Raw genomic sequence first — 5520 nt, forward strand, 5'->3', positions numbered from 1 at the left:
TATCAAATCTCCCATTGCATCTCCTAGGGGAACTAGTGGAGGTGAGAGCTACAATCGAGTACCTCCGCCTTTTCTATCTCCCGATATACCGGTTCCCCATCCTCATATAAACATTCGGGGCGACCCACCTAAGTTTTCCGTTAATGATTTCGATACTTGGCAATTTGAGTTTAGCTCTCATGTTCGCAGTGCCTCCAATGAACTTTGGAGAATCATCGTGGAAGGCTTCAAGCCCTACAACCCCGACAAGTTGACTAGAAGAGAAGCGGTTGATAGTCAACTCAACAACACCGCCTTGCACATGATTCAAACTAGTGTGGGGACAAAGGATTTGTCTCGTGTTCGGAATTTCACCACCGCCAAGGAAGCTTGGGATGGTTTGGCCGCTAGTTGCATTGGAAGTGAGAGCACGAGAAGGAACAAGTATAATGCTCTTCGGAATAAAGCCGAAGGATTCATGAGGCTACCGGATGAAGATCATGAAGTCATGTATGGAAGACTTCTCACCGTTGCCGATTCCTTCCGGCTTGTTGGTGCCACCCACATCAATGACACTTGGATCAAGGAGAAGTACATCGATTGCATGATGCCGTTTGAACCCATTGATGTCAAGACTCTTGTCGGTGGAGAATGCTATCCCTCTCTCACTTCTCAACAAGTCGTGCACGAGATGCAAGCTCTCAAGGTGCTTGAGCAAAACTCTCATGATTCTCGCAATCGAGCTCTTGGGATGTCAAAAGGGTCCAACCTTGCCTTGGTGGTCAATGATAACCCACAAGTATAGGGGATCGCAGCTTCGCGGGTAGTAAAACCCAATTTATTGATTCGACACAAGGGGAGACAAAGAATACTTGAAAGCCTTAACAGAGGAGTTGTCAATTCAGCTGCACCTGGAAACAGACTTGCTCGCAAGAGTTTATCAGTAGTAACAGTTTTATAGCGATAGCGATAGTGAAATAACAGACAGCAGAGTAACGAGACAAGCAGTAGTGATTATAGTAAACAGCGAGGATTAAAATACGCGTAGGCACGGGGACGGATAACGGGCGTTGCATGGATGAGAGAAACTCATGTAACAATCAAGCGTGGCATTTGCGGATAATAATAAAACGGTGTCTAAGTACAAAGCAATCAATAGGCATGTGTTCCAATTATAGTCGTACGTGCTCGCAATGAGAAACTTGCACAACATCTTTTGTCCTACCAGCCGGTGGCAGCCGGGCCTCAAGGGAATCTATCGGATATTAAGGTACTCCTTTTAATAGAGCACCGGAGCAAAGCATTAACACTCCGTGAACACATGTGATCCTCACATCACTACCATCCCCTCCGGTTGTCCCGATTTCTGTCACTTCGGGGCCATTGGTTCCGGATAGCAACATGTGTATACAACTTGCAGGTAAGACCATAAACAATGAATATCATGGTGAAATAATAACATGTTAAGATCTGAGATCATGGCACTCGGGCCCTAGTGACAAGCATTAAGCATAACAAGTTGCAGCAATATCATCAAAGTACCAATTACGGACACTAGGCACTATGCCCTAACAATCTTACACTATTACATGACCAATCTCATCTAATCCCTACCATCCCCTTCGGCCTACAGCGGGGGAATTACTCACACATGGATGGAGGAAACATGGCCTGGTCGATGGAGAGGTGTCGGTGGTGATGATGGCGATGATCTCCTCCAATTCCCCGTCCCGGCGGAGTGCCAGAACGGAGACTTCTGGCTCCTGAGACGGAGCTTCGCGATGTGGCGGCGTTCTGGAGGGTTTCTGGCAACTTCGACTTCTCCCCGTGCGTTTTTAGGTCGAGGCCGATAAGTAGTCCGAAGGAGGGCGTCGGAGGCCGGCCGAGGGGGCCACACGCTAGGGCCGCGCGCCCCCCTCCTTGGTCGCGCCGCCCTAGGGTGTGGGGCCCTCGGGCCTCCCCCTGGCTTGCCCTTCTGGCTCCGTAAGTATTCTGGGAAAATAGGGTCTTCTGTATAAATTCCGAGGTTTTTCCTGAAAGTTGGATTTCTGCACAAAAACGAGACACCGTAACGGTTCGCTGAAAACAGCGTTAGTCCGTGTTAGTTGCATCCAAAATACACAAATTAGAGGCAAAACAACAGCACGGGAAAGTAGATACGTTTTCGACGTATCAACTCCCCCCAAGCTTAGCTTATTGCTTGTCCTCAAGCAATTCAGTTAACAACTGAGCGATAAAAGATCTTTCACGAACACATTTGTTCATATGATGTAAATATTCTCATGCTATGGCTAACACTTAGGCAGTTCATAATAAGATACATGCAAATAAGATCATCTAATAGCTATATCAATCATGGAAAGGTACCAACAATTAATAATAAGCATCATGAATCATGTATATAAGCAGGATTGCAATGTTCATAAAAGAGTATGATAGAGTGGTATCTCACTTGCCCATATTTGATCAGCAAAACATAAATGCTTAGGCACCTCTGAAGTTCATAGAAAGACTAGAAATAGTGATTGTCAAAGATAAAAGCATCAAAGTTATACCACAATCAATCATATTTTGAGACAAGCATATTACACTAAGAATGACAAGCTTGTGCTCTCAAGAAAGTGCTCAAAGAAAGGATGGAGACACAACATAAAAGTAAAAGATTGACCCTTCGCAGAGGGAAGCGGGGATTAACATGCGCTAGAGCTTTTCATTTGTAAAACAGGAGTAAAATTATTTTGAGAGGTGTTTGTTGTTGTCAACGAATGGTAATGGGTACACTAACTAACTCGCCAACCGGACTTTCAAGAGCGGCTCCCATGAAGGACGTTATCTCTACCAGCAAGGTAGATCATCCCTCTTCTCTTTTGTTTACACACGTATTTTAGTTTCATTATGGGTGACACTCCCCCCAACCTTTGCTTACACAAGCCATGGCTAACCGAATCCTCGAGTGCCTTCCATCAATCACATACCATGGAGGAGTGTCTATTTGCAAAATTAAGTTGCTTACTGATGAATCAGAGCAAAACATGTGAAGAGAATTATTAGTAAAAGTTGATTAACCGGGGCTGGGAACCCCATTGCCAGCTCTTTTTGCAAAATTATTGGATAAGCGGATGTGCCACTAGTCCATATGAAAATCCGTCAAGAGTAAATGACAAGGTTGAAAGTTAAACACCACATACTTCCTCATGAGCTATGAAACGTTAACACAAATTGAGAAGCATTTTGAAGGTTTAAAGGTAGCGCATGAGAATTTACTTGGAATGGTTTGAAATGCCATGCATAGGTATTTATGGTGGACACTCGGAATAACTTGGTTTTCATGTGTTTGGAGGCACGAGCGGTGTTCCCACTCGGTACAAGTGAAGGCTAGCAAAAGACTAGGGAGCGACAAATCAAGAGAGCGATGACTCGTCATAATCATGCTTGCGGCAAAATAAATTAACTGAGGCATAAAAGTGATACAAGAACTCTGAAGCAATGTAAATCATCGAGGCTTAATTGACTTTTGTTCAGTCATATGCATGCGTGAGCATGTGCCAAGTTAATTCAACTGAATTATTCAGAGGAGGATACCACAATATCATACCTATCTATGAATAAAATAATGCAAGCAAACATCCATGACATGCTACTCATATTAATAAATTGGAGCTAAACATGAGAGATCATGAACTACTAGACTTTCTCAAATGATATATACCTCACATGAACCAACTAAGCATGCTCACATGGATGAGTATATGTACAAAAATGAAAACAAATAGAGTTCATACCAGCCTCTCACCACAATCAGATTGTCGAATATCGTCATCATTGCTTTTTCACTTGTGTAGCTTGGATAATATGAAATGAAAACCACGCTCCAGCCACCGAAGACCATTGAACTCATAATGAGCTTTACAAACCAAAGAAGAACAGCAGATATTTTTGGTGTTTTCGAGTTTTGAAACAAGAACAAAAGGAAACAAGCAAACAAAGCAAAATCATTTTGGGTTTTCTTATAGCAAACTAGCAATAGCAAATAAAGCGAGACAAATGCAAGAAACCAAAATAAACAAATGGTGAAGAGAAACAACAGAAATATTTTTGGTCTTTTTTTTTGCGTTTTAAGAAGGAAACAAAGCAAGAACAAGAAAATGAAAACTAAAAGAAACACAGAAAAGCAAGATGGCAGAAATCTGCCAAAACCTGACAGCAGTACAGAAATCGATTTTTACAAAAATCTTCCGTTGCTCTGCTCGAAAAGTGTTCAACTAATGAAAGTTAGATAACAACCTGGGGAACATGCACAAAAATTGGCAACTCAAAATAACGTTCTGGATGTACGCACGAATTTTTTTGGTAACAGTCCAGAATCTATTTTCAGGCAGCACTTCCCCAAATATCATCTCCCTCTCATTAGAAAACCACTCAAAGAAACTAAACAAGTATGTACAAGTATCCAACAACCATAATATGCAAAGAATGAGTGATGCCGGTATACCTCCCCCCAAGCTTAGGCTTTTTGCCTAAGTGGAGATCAACCCCATGGTGCCCATGAAGAAGCACCCTCGTAGTACGAAGATGGATCATATTCCGGGTATGTGCTAGAGGAAGCACCCGGATACGTGACGGTGTAGTCGTAGGAGGGCTCGGCGTCCTCGGAATCATGTTGCTGGTGGAAGTTGTGTATCTTCAGCTTCTTATCCACCTCCTCCTTAGAGCGCGACCATGGTTTCCTGTTGATACTGAACAAATCTGGTTGGGGCAAAGGGACTTCCCTCTCTTCCCCATTGATACGTCTCCAACGTATCGATAATTTCTTGTGTTCCATGCCACATTATTGATGTTATCTACATGTTTTATGCACACTTTATGTCATATTCGTGCATTTTCTGGAACTAACCTATTAACAAGATGCCGAAGTGCCGATTGTCTGTTTTCCGCTGTTTTTGGTTTCGAAATCCTAGTAAAGAAATATTCTCGGAATTGGACGAAATAAAAGCCCGGAGGCCTATTTTCTCACGAAGCTTCCGGAAGACCGAAGACGAGACGAAGAGGGGCCACGAGGGGGCCACACCCTAGGGCGGCGCGGCCCCCTTGGCCGCGCGGCCCCGTGGTGTGGGGCCCTCGTGCCGCCTCTTGACCTACCCTTCCGCCTACTTAAAGCCTCCATGACGAAACCCCCGAGCACCGAGAGCCACGATACGGAAAACCTTATCGAGACGCCGTCGCCGCCGATCCCATCTCGGGGGATCCTCGGAGATCGCCTCCGGCACCCTGCCGGAGAGGGGAATCATCTCCCGGAGGACTCTACACCGCCATGGTCGCCTCCGGAGTGATGAGTGAGTAGTCTACCCCTGGACTATGGGTCCATAGCAGTAGCTAGATGGTTGTCTTCTCCCCATTGTGCTATCATTGTCGGATCTTGTGAGCTGCCTATCATGATCAAGATCATCTATATGTAATTCTATATGTTGCGTTTGTTGGGATCCGATGAATAGAGAATACTTGTTATGTTGATTATCAAAGTTATGCTTATGTGTTGTTTAA

This window comes from Lolium rigidum, chromosome 4, assembly GCF_022539505.1.
Source record: "Lolium rigidum isolate FL_2022 chromosome 4, APGP_CSIRO_Lrig_0.1, whole genome shotgun sequence".
Taxonomy (NCBI): Eukaryota; Viridiplantae; Streptophyta; class Magnoliopsida; order Poales; family Poaceae; genus Lolium; species Lolium rigidum.